Raw genomic sequence first — 19707 nt, forward strand, 5'->3', positions numbered from 1 at the left:
CTTTGCTCTTAACCACTTTTATTTTTTATTTGTTTATTTTTTTACAGAGACAGTGAGTCAGAGAGAGAGATAGACAGGGACAGAAAGACAGGAATGGAGAGAGATGAGAAGCATCAATCATTAGTTTTTTGTTGCACATTGCAACACCTTAGTTGTTCATTGATTGCTTTCTCATATGTGCCTTGACTGCAGGCCTTCAGCAGACCGAGTAACCCCCTGCTGGAGCCAGCGACCTTGGGTTCAAGCTGGTGGGCTTTTTGCTCAAGCCAGATGAGCCTGCGCTTAAGCTGGCGACCTTGGGGTCTCGAACCTAGGTCCTCTGCATCCCAGTCCAAGGCTCTATCCACTGTGCCACCGCCTGGTCAGGCTGCTCTTAAGCACTTTTATGTGACTACTAAATACAGCGTTTTCCTTAAGGAAGTAATGGTTAGATTGACCTTTCAAGGATGAGTAGGAATAAATTGTGTCAAGAGGGTCTAAAAGAAGGCTTGTGTTGTAAGAAAGAGCATGTAGTCAACTTCGTCATACACTGAGCACTCAGGAAAGGATTGATTGAAAGGTTATTGGATTAAGTAACATGGAGATCAATCATTAGTGACCCTCCTCCCATTAAGGGTTTTAGCATTGTGGTCAGGGTGGAATACAGAGGGAGTGGTGGGTCTATCACTTTCATAGATTGTTATCAGAGTCTCTGACACAAATAGCTAAGAAACAGTGCCAACCAACAAACAGTTCAATGCATAGTATTTTAATTCCCTGGCTGAATAGCTCGGTTGGTTAGACTGTTGTTCTGAAGCACAGAGGTTGCCGGTTTGATCCCTGGTCAGAGCACATACAAGAACAGATGTTCCTGTCTCTCTTCTGCATTAGCCCTTTTCCCCTCTAAAATTAATAAAATAAACATTTAAAAAACTAGCATTTTATAATGTTAAGATTTATTTCTCCATTCAGTTTGTTTGTTTGTTTTGTGATAGAGACAGAAAGAGGGACAGATAGGGATAGTCAGGAAGAGAGAGAGATGTGAAGCATCAATTCTTCATTGCGACATCTTAGTTGTTCATTGATTGCTTTTTCATATGTGGCTTGATGGGGGGAGGGGTTACAGCAGAGCCAGTGACCCCTTGCTCAAACCAGATGAGCCCATGCTCAATCTGGTGACCTCGGGGTTCGCACCTGGGTCCTTTGCATCCCAGTCCAACGCTCTATCCATTGCACCACTGCCTGGTCAGGCTCCACCCAGTTGTTTTATTGAGACCATATTTTACACTTCCTAAATTTTGCTTATACTTTTTCTATTAACTTGGTATATTAACTTGTGCCTCCAGTTTGAAACTGTAAAAAATCTCTACTTTTTTATATTATGTTGAATCATGTGTTTTTACTTTTTTAAGAAATTTATTTATTGACTATAAAGAGAAAGAGGAGGGAGAGAAAGATTGATTTATTCTACTTATTTATGCATACATTGGTTGATTCTTTTTTTTTTTTTTTGTATTTTTCTGAAGTTGGAAATGGGGAGGCAGTCAGACAGACTCCCGCATGTGCCCAACCGGGATCCACCCGGCATGCCCACCAGGGGGCGATGCTCTGCCCATCTGGGGCATCGCTCTGCTGCAATCAGAGCCATTCTAGCACCTGAGGCAGGGACCACAGAGCCGTCCTCAGCGCCCGGGCAAACTCTGCTCCAGTGGAGCCTTGGCTGCTGGAGGGGAAGAAAGTGACAGAGAGGAAGGAGAGGGGGAAGGGTAGAGAAGCAGATGGGCGCTTCTCCTGTGTGCCCTGGCCGGGAATTGAACCTGGGACTCCCGCACGCCAGGCCGATGCTCTACCACTGAGCCAACCGGCCAGGGCCTACATTGGTTGATTCTTGTATGGATCCTGACATGAGATCAAGCCTCCTATCTTAGTGTAGCAGGATGATGCTCTAACTAACGGAGTTACCCGGCCAAGGCATATTGTATTTTTCTTCTTCTTTTCTTTTTTGACAGAATCAGGGAGAGGGACAGGACAGATAGGGACAGGCAGACAGGAAGGGAGAGAGATGAGAAGTATCCATTCTTCATTGTGGCACCTTAGTTGTTCATTTATTGCTTTCTCATATGTGCCTTGACCAGGGGGGCTACAGCAGAGCCAGTGACTCCCTGCTGAAGCCAGCAACCATGGGGCCATATCTGTGATCCCACACTCAAGTGAGCAACCCCATGCTCAAGCCTGAGACTTTGGGGTTTCAAACCTGGGTCCCTCTCCCCACCCCAGTCCCAGTCTGATGCTCTATCCACTGCGCCACTGCCTGGTCAAGCTATTGTATTTTTCTTTATGATATGATAGTTTTTTTATTGCTCATCAACATTTTAAAATAAAGATTGTATTTCTTTTTTTTTTTTTTAATTTTTTTTATTTTATTTTATTTATTTTTAAAGATTTTATTTATTTATTATAGAGAGGGAGGACAGAGAGAGAGAGAGATAGAGAGAGAGAGAGAGAGAGAGAGAGAGAAGGGGAGGAGCAGGAAGCATCAACTCCCATATGTGCCTTGACCCGGGAAGCCAGGGTTTTGAACCAGCAACCTCAGCGTTTCCAGGTTGACGCTTTATCCACTGTGCCACCACAGGTCAGGCAAGATTGTATTTCTATACTTCTTATTTTATCCCCGCCAAATACCTATTAGTCTGGAATTGTGGAAGGCTAATTTTAGAAAGAATCAAAAATTCTCTAAATCAACCTTATTTTAGAAATGAGGACACTAGAGAGAGTCAATAAATTTCTCAAAATCAAACAGTAAATTTGTGGCAGAATTGTCAAACAAGGAGGCAGTCAGACAGACTCCCGCATGCGCCCGACCGGGATCCACCTGGCATGCCCAGCAGGGGGCGATGCTCTGCCCATCTGGAGCATCGCTCTGTTGCATCCAGAGCCATCCTAGCGCCTGAGGCAGAGACCACAGAGCCATCCTCAGCGCCCGGGCCAACTTGGCTCCAGTGGAGGCTTGGCTGTGGGAGGGGAAGAGAGAGACAGAGAGGAAGGAGAGGGGGAGGGGTGGAGAAGCAGATGGGCGCTTCTCCTGTGTGGCCTGGCCGGGAATCAAACCCTGGACTCTGCACGCCAGGCCGACGCTCTACCACTGAACCAACCGGCCAGGGCAGTCCATTTCTCATTTTTACTGGTCTTTTTTTTTTTGTAATAAAGTGATGCTGACAATTACAATTATACTTTATTCTGTTATTTTTCTTGCATTTTCTTGCTGTGCTGTTTAGGTCATGCAAATTAAATATAGTTTGGGCTTTTAATCATTCCACAGTAACTTTATTCCCATTATTTTGAAAAGGAAAATTAATTAAAATGTATACTAAACACAGTAGTATGAAATATCCTTGGAAAAATGGACCTGGACACCACATTATACCCATTAATTAATAAATTTCGCCTGATCGGGCAGTGGCGCAATAGATAGTGTTGGGCTGGGATGCAGAGGACCCAGATTGGAAACCCCGAGGTTGCAAGCTTGAGCATGGGATCACAGACATCACAGACATGACCTCATGGTCGCTGGCTTGAGCAAGGGGTCACTTGCTCTACTGTAGCTCCCCCCCCCGCCCCGCCTCCCGCAAGGCACATATGAGAAAGCAATCAATGAACAACTAAGGTGCCACTGTTGTACCATTCCACCAGGTTTACGTAGAGACACCAAGTCCAAATGGATTTATTTATTTTTGTGGCAGAGAGAGTCAGAGAGAGGGACAGATATGGACAGACAGACAGGAAGGGAGAGAGATGAGAAACATCAGTTATTCGTTGCGGTTCCTTAGTTGTTCGTTGATTGATTTCTCATATGTGCCTTGACGGGGGTGGGAGGGCTACAGTGGACCCAGTGACCTCTTGTTTGAACCAGCGACCTTGGGCTCAAGCTGGTGACCTCTGGGTCTTGAACCTGGGTCCTCTGCGTCCCAGTCTGATGCTCTATCTACTGCACCACCACCTGGTCAGGTCCAAATGAATTTTTGAAGGGTTTTATTAATAGATTTATTAATAAGCCAGCTGCATATGACAAACAGAGGGTATAGCTGTCCCAAATCGTGCAGTGTTGAATATAGCTTTGAGGCTGGTCATATACACTTGATCACATACAGGTTGGCGGGAACAGGAGGGGGACATGACACAATCATTTAGCAAACTTATAACATTTGTCTATAGGATTTTTATTTTTTTTATTTTTTTATTGATTTTTTAATTGATTTTTAGAGAGAGGGGAGAGAGAGAGAAGGGGGAGGAGCAGGAAGCATCAACTCCCATATGTGCCTTGACCAGGCAAGCCCAGGGTTTCGAACCGGCAACCTCAGTGTTCCAGGTCGACGCTTTATCCCACTGCGCCACCACAGGTCAGGCTGTCTATAGGATTTATAAAAAACATCCCTACATATTAAAACTTATAAGGTAACATAGGAAGGATGTCATTTTACATATCAAAAGACATCCCTAAATCTTTTAGTGTCCATCTGCCATCCCTTTGTCTAGATGTACATACATCAATCATACGTTTTCAGGATGGGAGGGTGGCTTACATGATGTCAGAGGATAAGCATTTGTAAATCGCCCATTAAGGAGAAAGAAAGGAGAGAGGAAAGGGTTTCTTAAATCTTTCCTTCCCCGGCACCTGACTAGCTGTTTACCTTCTTCCTCACAGGTGTGAGGGAGGGGGTCCAAGTCTCCTTCCTTTTTTCATTCAAAACCTAATACAAAAACCTTTCTATTTACAATATAATAGCCCTTCCTAAGCATGAATGAGATGGCCATCTTGAGCTGGTGTAAATTACACACAAGCATAAAAATTATATTTACAAAATCTCTCTGAATGCTTGGCCTAAATTATATAAAATGCCTTTTAAGCTTCTTAGTAGAAGGTTTTTTTTGTTTGTTTGTTTGTTTGTTTGTTTTTAACAGAGAGAAAGTCATAGAGAAGGATAGATAGGGACAGATGACAGGAACGGAGAGAGACAAGAAGCATCAATCATTTGTTTTTCCTTGCGACACCTTAGTTGTTCATTGATTGCCTTCTCGTATGTGCCTTGACTGTGGGGCTACAGCAGACCAAGTAACCTGCTTGAGCGAGCAACTTTGGGTCCAAGCTGGTGAGCTTTGCTCAAATCAGATGAGCCCATGCTCAGGCTCGTGACCTTGGGGTCTTGAACCTGGGTCCTCCGCATCCCAACCCAACGCTCTATCCACTGCACCACCACCTGGTCCGGCAAAGGGGTTTTCTTATCTCAGTGTGTTCTTGTAAGCCAGGAAAGTCCCATATTCCTCTTCCCTTTCTCCACAGAAAGGAGGGGACAAGAAACCTGACTCTTCCTTCTAAAAATTTTTTTTTTTTTAATTTTTTACAGAGACAGAGTGAGTCAGAGAGAGGGATAGACAGGGACAGACAGACAGGAGCGGAGAGAGATGAGAAGCATCAATCATCAGTTTTCCATTGCACATTGCAACACCTTAGTTGTTCATTGATTGCTTTCTCATATGTGCCTTGACCATGGGCCTTCAGCAGACCGAGTAACCCCTTGCTGGAGCCAGTGACCTTGGGTTCAAGCTGGTGGGATTTTGCTCAAACCAGATGAACCCGTGCTCAAGCTGGCGACCTCGGGGTCTCGAACCTGGGTCCTCTGCATCCCAGTCCGACGCTCTATCCACTGCCCCACCGCCTGGTCAGGGAGCCTTCTAAGATATTAATATATATTTTTTTAATTCTCTGGTACCTTACCACACTACAGTGAAGCATTGATGCTTCTCATCTCTCTCCCTTCCTGTCTATCTGTCCCTATCTCTGTTACTTTCTCTGTCTCTGTCACACAAAAAATAAAAAAATAGCACCCTCCCTTTTTTAATTGAGAGAGCGAGAGAGACAGAAAGGGAGAGAGATGAGAAGCATCAATTTATAGTTGAGGCATGTAAAGCCAGTAGCCAGGGCCACTATCACAGCAGCCTGGCCCATGCAGGTTCGCATTGGATTCGGACAGTCGGTAAAGAAACAACGGAGCCAAAAACTGATGGGCCATTTTTAATCCTAGCTTGCACCCGGCGGGCAAGTAAAAACACACACTGGGCTCCAAAACCCACTCACATTCAGTGCTCACAAAGCTACTGACTTATCTGAGTTTCCTAGAATCAAAGGTTTCTAGCTCACCAGACTTATTCACCTCTGTTCCCCATCTCCTTCCTTCTCCCTGCACAAACTGTGCACAAACTGGCTTCTCATTCAACACTCCTCCATCTTGGCTGCTTCTCCTGGCCTCTTCCACGTGGCCTTTCTCTGCTCTCTGCTCTCTAATGCTAATTTCAGGAACCAAGAGAACAAGCTCCTGTTCTGCCCTATTTTATAGTGTAGATTTATAACCTTTAATCCAATATACAAAATAGGGAAGTTTCTAATACAAAGTCACTTATCTGGGGCATGATGGAATTGTACCACCCCACATCAAAAAGGGTGGGAAAGGCTTAATCCTAAAACAAAGCCCCAGGCTACAAGAATCCTGCTTGCCCACAGCCCACAGAGACACACATTAATATCAACTGGGCAGGCCCTGGCCAGTTGGCTCAGCGGTAGAGCTTCGCCCTGGCGTGCGGGGGACCCGAGTTCGATTCCTGGCCAGGGCATATAGGAGAAGTGCCCATTTGCTTCTCTGCCCCCCCCTCTTTCCTCTCTGTCTCTCTCTTCCCCTCCCGCAGCCAAGGCTCCATTGGAGCAAAGATGGCCCTGGTGCTGGGGATGGCTCCTTGGCCTCTGCCCCAGGCGCTAGAGTGGCTCTGGTCGTGGCAGAGCGACGCCCCGGAGGGGCAGAGCATCGCCCCCTGGTGGGCAGAGCGAAGCCCCTGGTGGGCGTGCCAGGTGGATCCCGGTCGGGCGCATGCGGGAGTCTGTCTGACTGTCTCTCCCCGTTTCCAGGTTCGGGGGGGGAATAGATATATATATATATATATATATATATATATATATCAACTGGGCAACGGCCTCCACGTGGGCAGCGTCATCTTTAACAAAGTGAGCATAATACATTTTATCTGCCCAACAAGGCACTTTAATTTTTTTTTAATTTATTTACTTTTTTAGATTTTTTATTTATTTATTTTTATTAGAGAGAGAGGGGAGAGAGAGAGATAGAGAGAGAGAGAGAGAGAGAACAGGGGGAGGAGCAGGAAGCATCAACTCTCATATGTGCCTTGACCAGGCAAGCCCAGGGTTTTGAACCGGCGACCTCAGCATTCCAAGTCGACGCTTTATCCATTGCGCCACCACAGGTCAGGCCTAGTTGAGGCACTTTAGTTGTTCATGTTGGAATCCATGGGAGTCCAAAAGACCAGAGTAACAGGCTTTATTAACAGAAGAACCCTGCTGGGCACTTCTCCCTGGGAGAAGAGCACCGAAAACAGACTGAGGTAAAACTTTATAGGGTTGGGGATAACCTCGAGCAAGGGTGTGCTGCTATGTTGGGCTTTCTGGAATACTCTTCATTGAGGTGATTGACCAGCTTCCTGGAGTTCCCTTGTCCCATGGGCGATTTTCTGGTAATTAAGGGTGGGGTCAGTCAGCCAAGCAGAACAGCAAAAGGGCAGTTTGGATTTCACGTATCTATCAGTTCATTGATGGCTTCTCATATGCCTTGTTAAGGATGGGGTCTCCAAGTTGCCAAAATAGCTCAGTTGGGAGAGCATTAGACCAGAGATCTAAAGGATGGGGTCTCCAGCTGAGCCAATGACCCCTTGCTCAAGCTAGCGACCTTGGGCTTCAGGCAAGTGAGCTTTGGGCTCAAGACAGTGACCTTGGGTGTTGTGAGCCTGGAACCTTAGCATCCCAGTTTTGCACTGTATGCACTCCACCACCAGTCAAAAATTTCCCTTTCTTAGGGAAATGATGGGATTACACCTTTTTTTTTAAAGCAAGAGAGAGAGGGATAATGAGAGAGACAGACAGGAAGGGAGAGAGATGAGAAGCATCAACTTGTAGTTACAGCACTTAGTTGTTCATTGATTGCTTTCTTATACATGCCTTGACCAGGGGGCTCCAGCTGAGCCAGTGACCCATTGCTCAAGCCAGAAACCATGGGGTTATGCTCAAACTGGAGACCTCGGGGGTTGACGTGGTAGCCACTGCACCACCACTTGGTTAAATGGGATTACTTTTTTCTTTTTTACAGAGAGAGAGGGATAGACAGGGACAGACAGACAGAAATGGAGAGACATGAGAAGCATCAATCATCAGTTTTTCCTTGCCACACCTTAATTGTTCATTGATTGCTTTCTCTCATATGTGCCTTAACCGCAGGCCTTCAGCAGACTGAGTAACCCCTTGCTCGAGCCAGTGACCTTGGGTCCCCAAGCTGGTGAGCTTTGCTCAAACCAGATAAGCCTGCGCTCAAGCTGGTGACCTTGGGGTCTCAAACCTGGGTCCTCCACATCCCAGTCCGACTCTATCCACTGCGCCACCGCCTGGTCAGGCAGGATTACATATTTTGACAGCTCAGTATCATTTATGAAATTTCTGTAAGTCTTTGTTGAAAAATTATGTTTGCTTTGTGTTTAATTGGCTAGAGAAGAGGCAGTTGCTTTCTTCCATTGTCCTAGTTGAGGTGAGGTTGAAGTTCAAAAAGTTATAATTGGTTCTTTCCTCAGGCTTACAACTTCTGCACCAAAGAAGGTAGCACCTCCCTTTCGAGCAGTAGCTGAGTGGGGTTCACAGAACTTGGCCTTCTGTTTCAGTAACCATCTCTAAAACCTTCCAAATGGGGTGGTGCGTTTTGGACATGCTGGGATTGTGGTATTAAAATATTCTCCACCTGACCAGTAGTAGCACAGTGGATAGAGCATTGATTTGGCATGCTGAAATCCCAGGTTTGAAACCCCGGGATCACTGGCTTGAGTGCAGGCTTACCAGCCTGAGCGCTGAGTCGCTGGTTTGAGAATGGGATCATCAACATAATCCCACCTGAAGCCCAAGGTCACTGGCTTGAGCAAGGGGTCACTGGCTGGGCTGGGGCCCCCCTGTCAAGGCACATGCAAGAAGCAATCAATGAACAACTAAAAAAACCACAGCTACAAGCTGATGCTTCTCATTTCTCTCCATTCCTGTCTGTCTGTCTCTGTCTCTTAATAACAAAAAAAAATTTAAGCCAGCCACCTTTGGGTTCAAGCCAGTGACTATAAGATAATGTCAATGATCCCACACTCAACCCAGAGACCCTGCATTCAAGCTGGATGAGCCCAGGTTAACACTTTAAACAATGCACCACTACTGGTCAGGCAAATTCTTCATTAAAAAAAAAAAAAAAAAATCAGGCCCTGGCTACGTAGCTCAGTTGCTTAGAATATCGTCCCACTATGCCATGGTTTCCAGTTGGATCCCGTCAGGACACGTGCAAGAATCAACTAATGAATGGATAAAAAGTGGAATAATTCTATGTTTCTTTCTCTCTCTCTCCTTTCCTCTGTCTCTAAAATCAATCAATAAGCCTGACCTGTGGTGGCGCAGTGGATAAAGCGTCGACCTGGAAACGCTGAGGTCGCCGGTTCGAAACCCTGGGCTTGCTTGGTCAAGGCACATATGGGAGTTGATGCTTCCAGAAGCTCTATCTCTCTGTCTCTCTCCCCTCTCTCTCCCTCTCTGTCTCTCCTCTCTAAAAATGAATAAATAAAATAAAATTAAAAAAAATCAATCAATAAATAAAAAAATCTTAAATCAGGGCTTCTTGGGGAAATAGCTGATTTTCAGTCTGGAGCCAAAAAAAAAAAAAAAAAAAGCAAAATGTAAGCCTGGGATATTTTTTCATCCAGATAGTGAGGAAACTCTCAAAGACTACTAAATGGGTAACATTGAAAGGAATGAAGAATCAACCTTTCTTTCTAACATGAAACAATTTGAGAATCACTAAGAGTGATAAATGTATTGGATTGAAACATACAAAAATATGTTTAATCTTGAGTTTATAATGATACTAAAAAATTGATTAGTGTTGGAGGTTGTTAGAGAATGAGCTTATTATTTGAAAACTAATTCATAAAGGAAAAGAAGTTAGAATATATCCTGTCTCCTATGTGAGCTGTACTACTGGGTAACAAGATAGTAGATTTCTATTGATAAAAATACAGGGTGGTACAAAAGTAGGTTTACAGTTGTTCATGTGGAAAATAATATAATAATAAATAATAATATAGGAGTAAACTTCCATGTATTCACAACTGTTTACAACTGTAAAACTTTTTTTTTTTTTTCAAGTTTTTTTTTTATTTTATTTTTATTTTTTATTTTATAATTTTATTTTTTTAATGGGGTGACATCAATAAATCAGGATACATATATTCAAAGATAACAAGTCCAGGTTATCTTGTCGTTCAATTATGTTGCATACCCACCACCCAAAGTCAGATTGTCCTCTGTCACCTTCTATCTTGTTTCCTTTGTGCCCCTCCAACCCCCTATCCCTCTCCCATTCCCCCCTCCCCCCCGTAACCACCACACTCTTATCAATGTCTCTTAGTTTCACTATTATGTCCCACCTACGTATGGAATAATACAGTTCCTGTTTTTTTCTGATTTACTTATTTCGCTTCGTATCATGTTATCAAGATCCCACCATTTTGCTGTAAATGTTCCGATGTCATCATTTCTTATGGCTGAGTAGTATTCCATAGTGTATATGTGCCACATCTTCTTTATCCAGTCATCTATTGATGGGCTTTTTGGTTGTTTCCATGTCCTGGCCACTGTGAACAATGCTGCAATAAACATGGGGCTGCATGTGTCTTTACGTATCAATGTTTCTGAGTTTTGGGGATATATACCCAGTAGAGGGATTGCTGGGTCATAAGGTAGTTCTATTTTCAGTTTTTTGAGGAACCACCATACTTTCTTCCATAATGGTTGTACTACTTTACATTCCCACCAACAGTGTATGAGGGTTCCTTTTTCTCCACAGCCTCTCCAACATTTGCTATTACCTGACTTGCTAATAACAGCTAATCGAACAGGTGTGAGGTGGTATCTCATTGCCGTTTTGATTTGCATTTCTCTAATAGCTAAAGAAGATGAGCATCTTTTCATATATCTGTTGGCCATTTGTATTTCTTCCTGGGAGAAGTGTCTATTCATATCCTCTTCCCATTTTTTTATTGGATTGTTTGTTTGTTTGTTGTTGAGTTTTATGAGTTCTTTGTATATTTTGGATATTAGGCCCTTATCTGAGCTGTTGTTTGAAAATATCATTTCCCATTTAGTTGGCTTTCTGTTTATTTTGTTATCAGTTTCCCTTGCTGAGCAAAAACTTCTTAGTCTGATGTAGTCCCATTCATTAATTTTTGCCTTCACTTCTCTTGCCATTGGAGTCAAATTCATAAAATGCTCTTTAAAACCCAGGTCCATGAGTTGAGTACCTATGTCTTCTTCTATGTACTTAATTGTTTCAGGTCTTATGTTTAGATCTTTGATCCATTTTGAGTTAATTTTTGTACAGGGGGAGAGACTGTAGTCCAGTTTCATTCTTTTGCATGTGGCTTTCCAGTTTTCCCAGCACCATTTATTGAAGAGGCTTTCTTTTCTCCATTGTGTGTTGTTGGCCCCTTTATCAAAAATTATTTGACTATATATATGTGGTTTTATTTCTGGACTTTCTATTCTGTTCCATTGGTCTGAGTGTCTATTTTTCTGCCAATACCATGCTGTTTTGATTGTCGTGGCCCTATAATAGAGTTTGAAGTCAGGTATTGTTATGCCCCCAGCTTCATTCTTTTTCTTTAGGATTGCTTTGGCTATTCGGGGTTTTTTATAGTTCCATATAAATCTGATGATTTTTTGCTCTATTTCTTTAAAAAATGTCATTGGAATTTTGATGGGAATTGCATTAAATTTGTATATTGCTTTGGGTAATATAGCCATCTTGATTATATTTATTCTTCCTAGCCAAGAACAAGGTATATTCTTCCATCTCATTATATCTTTTTCGATTTCCCTTAACAATGGTTTATAGTTTTCATTATATAAGTCCTTTACATTCTTTGTTATGTTTATTCCTAAGTATTTTATTTTTTTTGTTGCAATCGTGAAGGGGATTATTCTTTTGAGTTCCTTCTCAGTTGTTTCATTGTTGGCATATAGAAAGGCTATTGACTTCTGTATGTTAATTTTGTATCCTGCGACCTTACTGTATTGGCTTATTGTTTCTAGTAGTCTTTTTGTGGATTCTTTGGGGTTTTCGATGTATAGGATCATATCATCTGCAAAAAGTGATACCTTTACTTCTTATTTTCCGATATGGATGCCTTTTATTTCTTTGTCTTGTCTGATTGCTCTGGCTAGAACCTCTAGTACCACATTAAATAAGAGTGGAGAGAGTGGACAACCCTGTCTTGTTCCTGATTTAAGGGGGAAAGCCTTCAGTTTAGTGCCATTTAATATGATGTTAGCTGATGGTTTATCATATATGGCCTTTATCATGTTGAGATATTTTCCTTCTATACCCATTTTGTTGAGAGTCTTAAACATAAAATTGTGTTGTATTTTATCGAAAGCCTTTTCTGCGTCTATTGATAAGATCATGTGGTTTTTGTTCTTTGTTTTGTTGATATGGTGTATTACATTAACCGTTTTACGTATGTTGAACCATCCTTGAGATTCGGGATGAATCCTACTTGATCATGATGTATTATTTTTTTAATATGTTGTTGTATTCGATTTGCTAGTATTTTGTTTAGTATTTTAGCATCTGTATTCATTAGAGATATTGGTCTGTAGTTTTCTTTTTTTGTGCCATCCTTGCCTGGTTTTGGTATGAGGGTTATGTTGGCCTCATAAAATGTGTTTGGAAGTATTGCTTCTTCAATTTTTTGGAAGACTTTGAGTAGAATAGGAACCAAGTCTTCTTTGAATGTTTGATAAAATTCGCTGGTATAGCCGTCAGGGCCTGGACTTTTATTTTTGGGGAGGTTTTTAATGGTTTTTTCTATTTCTTCTCTACTGATAGGTCTGTTTAGGCTTTCTGCTTCTTCTTGACTCAGTCTAGGAAGGTTGTATTTTTCTAGGAATTTATCCATTTCTTCTAGGTTGTTGAATTTAGTGGCATAAAGTTTTTCATAGTATTCTACAATAATTCTTTGTATATCTACGGTGTCCGTGGTGATTTCTCCTCTTTCATTTTGGATTTTGTTTATATGAGTTCTTTCTCTTTTTTCCTTGGTAAGTCTTGCCAAGGGTTTGTCAATTTTGTTGATCTTTTCAAAGAACCAGCTCCTTGTTCTATTAATTTTTTCTATAGTTTTTCTGTTCTCTAATTCATTTATTTCTGCTCTGATTTTTATTATCTCCTTTCTTCGGCTGGTTTTGGGTTGTCTTTGTTCTTCTTTTTCTAGTTCCTTAAGGTGGGAAGTTAAGTGGTTCACTTGGGCTCTCTCTTGTTTGTTCATATATGCCTGAAGCGATATGAACTTCCCTCTTATCACTGCTTTTGCTGCATCCCATAGATTCTGATATGTCGTATTGTCATTTTCATTAGTCTGTATATATCTTTTGATCTCTGCACTTATTTCTTCTTTGACCCATTCATTTTTTAAAAGTATGTTGTTTAGTTTCCACATTTTTGTGGGATTTTTTTCCTCTTTTTTGCAGTTGAATTCTAGTTTCAAGGCTTTATGATCAGAAAATATGCTTGGTACAACTTCAATTTTTCTGAATTTGCTGATATTGTTTTTGTGGCCCAACATATGGTCAATTCTTGAGAATGATCCATGTACACTGGAGAAAAATGTATACTCAGTCACTTTGGGATGAAATGTCCTGTAGATGTCTATCATATCCAGGTGCTCTAGTGTTTTGTTTAAGGCCACTATGTCTTTGTTGATTCTCTGTTTGGATGACCGATCTAGAGCCGTCAGCGGTGTATTGAGGTCTCCAAGTATGATTGTATTTTTGTCAGTTTTTGTTTTAAGATCAATAAGTAGCTGTCTTATATATTTTGGTGCTCCTTGGTTTGGTGCATATATATTAAGAATTGTTATGTCTTCTTGATTCAGTGTCCCCTTAGCCATTATGAAATGGCCATTTTTGTCTCTAAGTACTTTTCCTGTCTTGTAGTCAGCATTATCCGATATGAGTATTGCTACACCTGCTTTTTTTTGGATGTTATTTGCTTGGAGTATTGTTTTCCAGCCTTTCACTTTGAATTTGTTTTTATCCTTGTTACTTAGATGAGTTTCCTGTAGGCAGCATACAGTTGGATTTTCTTTTTTAATCCATTCTGCTACTCTGTGCCTTTTTATTGGTGAGTTTAATCCATTTACATTTAGTGTAATTATTGATACTTGTGAGTTCCCTATTGCCATTTTATATCTTGCTTTCTGTTAGTTTTGTGTCTTGTTTGATCCTTCTCTTTCGTTTTTCTATCTTTTGTTTTTATTTGGTTGTATTCCATACATCTTTCCTCTGTTGCTATCTTTTTTATCTCATGTGCTTCTGTGGTGGTTTTTTCAATGGTGGTTACCTTTGAGTAATGAAAAGGGTCCCTACCCTGTTCATTGTAGCGAACTATTTTGTGAGTACTTTTGCACTCCATCGTCCTTTGCTACTGTTAATCTCCGTCTTCTCCCCCTCTTTCTTTTTGTTGTTGTCACAGTTTAAATTTGGTTTTATTGTGTTCTTCTTGGAGCTTTTACTTGTGGCTCTGTTTTTTTTTGTTCTTTGTATCTGATTGGAGAACCCCCTTTAGTAATTCCTGGAGTGGGGGTTTTCTGATGATAAATTCCCTCATCTTTTCTGTATCTGTGAATGTTTTTATTTCTCCTTCGTATTTGAAGGATAGCTTTGATGGGTATAGTATTCGTGGCTGAAAGTTCCTCTCTTTCAGGACTTTAAATATTGGGGTCCACTCTCTTCTAGCTTGTAGAGTTTCTGCTGAGAAATCTGATGATAATCTAATGGGCCTTCCTTTATATGTTGTATTCTTCTTTTCCCTGGCTGCCTTGAGAATTTTTTCTTTGCTGTTGGTTTGTGTCAATTTCATTATGATATGCCTTGGAGTAGGTTTGTTGGGGTTAAGAAAACTTGGAGTTCTGTTTGCTTCTTGAACTTGAGGCTTTAGTTCTTTCCACAGGCTTGGGAAGTTCTCATCAATTATTTGTTTAAGTATGTTCTCCATTCCATTTTCTCTCTCTTCTCCCTCTGATATACCTATTATTCTTATGTTATTCTTTTTGATGGAGTCAGATAATTCTTGTAGGGCTATCTCATTTTTTTTAATTTTTGAGTCTCTTTCTTCTTCTCTCTGTTGTGCCTCAAGTTGCTTGTCTTCTATTTCACTAATCCTCTCTTCTATCTGACCTGTTCTATTAGCTAAGCTTGTTACTTCGTTTTTCAGCTCGTGAATTGAGTTTTTTCATCTCTGTTTGATTTTGTTTTTATAGTTTCAATTTCCTTGGACATATATTCTTTGTGTTCATGGAGTTGTTTTCTGAGCTCCCTATATTGCCTTTCTGTGTTTTCTTGTATATCTCGGAGGATTTTTAGAATTTCTATCTTGAATTCTCTGTCATTTAGCTCCAAGGTTTCCAATATATTAATTTTTTTCTCCATAGATTTTTCCTCATCTAGCTGTGTTACCTCTCTTTCTTTTGTATCCATGATATTCGATTTTCTCTTCCTTAATGGCATCTGAGGGTGGTTTTGTTGATAGTATTAATGAGATTTAATAAAGAATAAAAAGTTAAAAAAAATAAAAAAATAACAAATCGAAAAGAGTTGTTTTTTTTAAAAAAAATTAATAATGAAATAAAGAAAAATAAAATAAAATAAAAATTTTTTAAAAAAGGAAATTATTCCCCCCCTCTTTTTTTCCTCTCCTCTCCTCTCCCCTCTTTCTTGAGAAAATCTTGTGGTGGACTGTGAGTTATAACAAACAATGTCTGTGATGGAGGGCCTGAATTGGGGAAAAGTAATAAAGGGGCAAAAAAGAGAGAAAGAAAAAAAAAAAAAAAGGAAAAGAAAAAAAAAAAAAAAAGAGCGTATGGACCCACAAAAAGCAAATAAGGAAAAAATTTGGGTCAAGAATAAAATGATTTGCTTTTAGGTGTTGGTTTTCTAAGAGTTATGATGAGAGGAATAAGAGGAAAATGGAAAAATGGGGGGACAAATTAAAAACTTACTATTGTATTTAGTGGAACAAGAACTAGATAATATGGAGAGCCAGGGATGGGAGCACTGCTAGTGAGTTAAAAAGGTGAAGTAAAAACCCCCCAAAATGCCACAAACATAGGTTTGAGTCCCAGATAAGATAATTTGTTTGTTATTGAGGTTTGAATGAGAGGAGATGTAAAGGAGAAAGGAAGAAACTAATATAGAGGGAGAAAAGAAAGAGAGAGAGAGAAAAAAAGAGGGAACCACTAAAAGAAGAAAAAAGAAAGGAGAGAGAGAGAGAGAGTTAAGGGTTTTGGAGTGCAACCCTCATAGAGAGAAAGGAAGAGAAGAGAAATGATAATGGGAGATGTAACACTTATGGGTAGTGTAGTTCAGGGAGAGGAGAGAGTAAGACCGGTAGAGAGTTAATCGGCCAAATTGGAGGAGGAAAAAAAAGTCTCAAGAATGAAGATAATAGAAACAAACGAACAAATATAATAAAATGGGATAGGTTATAAAGTCTGCAGATTATTCTTGATTTTGAGAGGTTATCTTCTTGCTTTTTCTTTTCTCTCCCTCTTCCTGGTCGGTGACTCTGTACCCCGGGTTCTGCCCCTTTGGCACGCTCAGGTAGAGGTTTGCAGTTGATAAGTCTCTATGGCAATGTCATGTATTGTGCTTTATTCTCGTTGGGAGTCGAGGCTCATTAGCATTTATAGGCTCCGACAGTGAGAGAGTCCGTGTTCCTGGAGCCTTTCTCCTAGTCTTTCCTTCCTCAATTAGTAGCCTGATAGTCCAGGTATGGGGTTGCTGCTGCCTCTGCCTGGATAGTAAGAGGCTCAAATTGCTGGCAACTCCCCACTCTATTTCCACTCAGCACAGGGCTCTGGGTAAGGCTCAGTCAGTCAGAGCTGCTAGCATAATCAGGCGGGCTTTCCGCCCACTCGAAGACCTCTGGCTCTGCCACTCTATCCGGTAACACAAGCGGGCGCCCACTTCCGGGGCGCTTGGAGGAAACTCTCACTCACTGTCTACAACCAGGATATCCGGCCAGCAGTCTCACGCTCTGAGTGAAACCCCCAACCGCAGGGAAAAGTTGCAGCGTTGGAATTGAGTCTCGCTCCGTCCCCGTGTGCGGCTTTTGCAAGGCGCTGGGGCGGCCCGAGATTCCGCTTTGGCCCACACAAAGGCCCCTGACTCTGCCCCTCTGTGCGATAACACGGGCGCGCACTGCCGAGGCACTCGGAGGAATCGCTCACTCCTTATCTGCACGCGCAAACCAGGATATGAGGCCGGCCGCGTTTCGCTCTGAGTGAAACAGCCTCCAGCACGGAAAATCTCCACCGTTGGGATTAGTTCTCACTCCCTCCCGTGCGTGGCTTTCCCAGGGCGCTGGGGCTGCCCAGAGACTTTGCCCTCAGCCCACAGAAAGGCCTCTGACCCTGCCTCTCCGTGGGGCAACACGGGTACCCACTTCCGCGGCTTAGGAAGAAATCTCTCTTCCACTAACTGCGCACCGACCAGGAGACCGGGTAAAATGGCCGCTCCGCTTGTCTTTCTTTGTTTGGGTTTGGCGCGAGTGTTAGCTTGTATTGCCCGGGTTGCCACAGGATCAGATTTTCCTCGGCTTGGATCTCTGAGCCACAGCCTGGTTCGGCCGTTTTTGCTGCGGCGGCCTGGATCTATTCACCCCCTTTGCCCGCCTCAGTTTCTATATTCACAGTTACCAGAAAAAGCCGCCCTGTTTAGGTTAGTGAGGAAGGCGGAGCATTTCTTACTCCCTATTTCCTTCGGGGTTTGGTTATATATTTAGCCAATTTTTCACTCAATCATACCTTTGGGTGTATTGCGAAGAATCTGGAAGCTCCAAGTATAGGTTTTTCTGTTTCTGGTTGAAGATCTTGTTGAGTTTTGGGGGAGATTTATCGGTATCGCTTCCTACTCTGCCATTACTCTGACGTCATCTCTACAACTGTAAAACTTTTGGCCCACCCTATATTTCAACTAATAATGAATGAGAAAGGCATGACAGAATTGAAATAATCACCATTGTGGGAGGTCACATTCTAGAATGGTGAAGTAAATCCTGGCTTGTGGTTGCACAGTGGATAGAGTGTTGACCTAGAATGCTGAGGTCATCAGTTCAAAACCCTTGGCTTGCCTGGTTGAGGCAAACAAGAAGCAATCAATGAATAACTAAAGTGAAGTAACTCTGAGTTTATACTTCTCGTTCACCTCCCTTTTCTTTCTTCTCCCTCTATAAAATCAATAAATAAAATCTTTAAGAAAAAAAGAAAAAGATTTCTTAAAAAATGATGAAGTTAGGACCTTGGGATATATGTATGGATGAAACTATAGTGGAGGAGTTGATAATTGTTAGCTCTGAGTGGTTGGTTTATAAAAGTTCATTATACCCTTCTGTCAACATTTTTATGTTTGTTTTGGTGAGAACTTTATTATGATGTAATTCACATTAATAAGTGCATTAATCAGTGTTTATCAATTAATTAACTATTTCAAAGACAAAAGGCAGAAGCCTGACCTGTGGTGGTGCAGTGAATATAGCATCAACCTGGATTGCTGAATTGGAGTCACTGGTTTGAAACCCTGGGCTTGCCCAGTCAAGGCACATACGAAAAACAACTACTACGAGTTAATGTTTCCCGCTCCTTCCCCTGTCTTTCTCTCTTTCCTCTCTCTAAAATTAATAAATAAAATCTTTAAAAAAGGCAGAAGTTGTTTCTTTTTCTGGAAAAAGTGGAACAAAATCTGTGTCATAATCACCTTCCTCAAGCTCAACACATGGAGATTTCTCAATTGAATATAATTCAGTTTCTTCCAAGTTTTCCTTTTCACTATTATCTAAAGTAAAAATAGTTGACAGACATAGATGGATTTTTAAAAAAAAATTTATTTATTGATTTTAGCAAGAGAGGGAGAGAAACAGACAGGAACATCGATCTGTTCCTTTATGTACCCTGACCAAGAATCTAACTGGCATTCTCAGTACTCCAGAACAATGCTCTAACCAACTGAACTATCTGGCCAGGGCAAGCATAGATGGTTTTTAATAATTAATGAGTGGAGTACAATTTATGTAAAACTAATTGTTTCCACAAATATCATCTAATGTTAACCCTTCTAAGATACATGTTATAAAAATAGACATTTATTAAAGATAGAATGGGAAAGGGGTTATAACTATCACTTAAAATGAAAATATTTTGCTACCCCATAGATTTTAGCTGTCTTGTCTTTCTATACTCCAGTAACTATGAGGTGGTTTAAGCTGTACACTATGTCAGGCAATAGCTCAGCAATATTAGTTTGTTCTAAGAGGAAAATATGCTTGATAGTATTTTTTCAGGTTGAAACGAGATAATTATGAAGCATGATGTCTTTACGTGCAGGGGCCATGCTAATCTCTTTTGTTCCAATTTTAGTATATGTGCTGCCGAAGCAAGCATGAAGCATGGTGTCTTTATTGCTGCTGAACCATTGCTCTCATTGGTGGGCTCTTCTTTTCCTGGTTCTCCCCTTGAGCAGATAATTCAGTTATTCATTTGTTC

General features: G+C 41.4%; 1 protein-coding gene across 3 annotated transcripts in view; it reads left to right on the forward strand.

Annotated features, from left to right (window-relative positions):
• The window catches only part of BLM (BLM RecQ like helicase), a 125834-nt gene that overhangs the window by 8991 nt on the left and 97136 nt on the right, over positions 1-19707 (forward strand). The window lies entirely within an intron of this gene.

The sequence above is a fragment of the Saccopteryx bilineata genome, chromosome 7 (assembly GCF_036850765.1).
Source record: "Saccopteryx bilineata isolate mSacBil1 chromosome 7, mSacBil1_pri_phased_curated, whole genome shotgun sequence".
NCBI lineage: Eukaryota > Metazoa > Chordata > Mammalia > Chiroptera > Emballonuridae > Saccopteryx > Saccopteryx bilineata.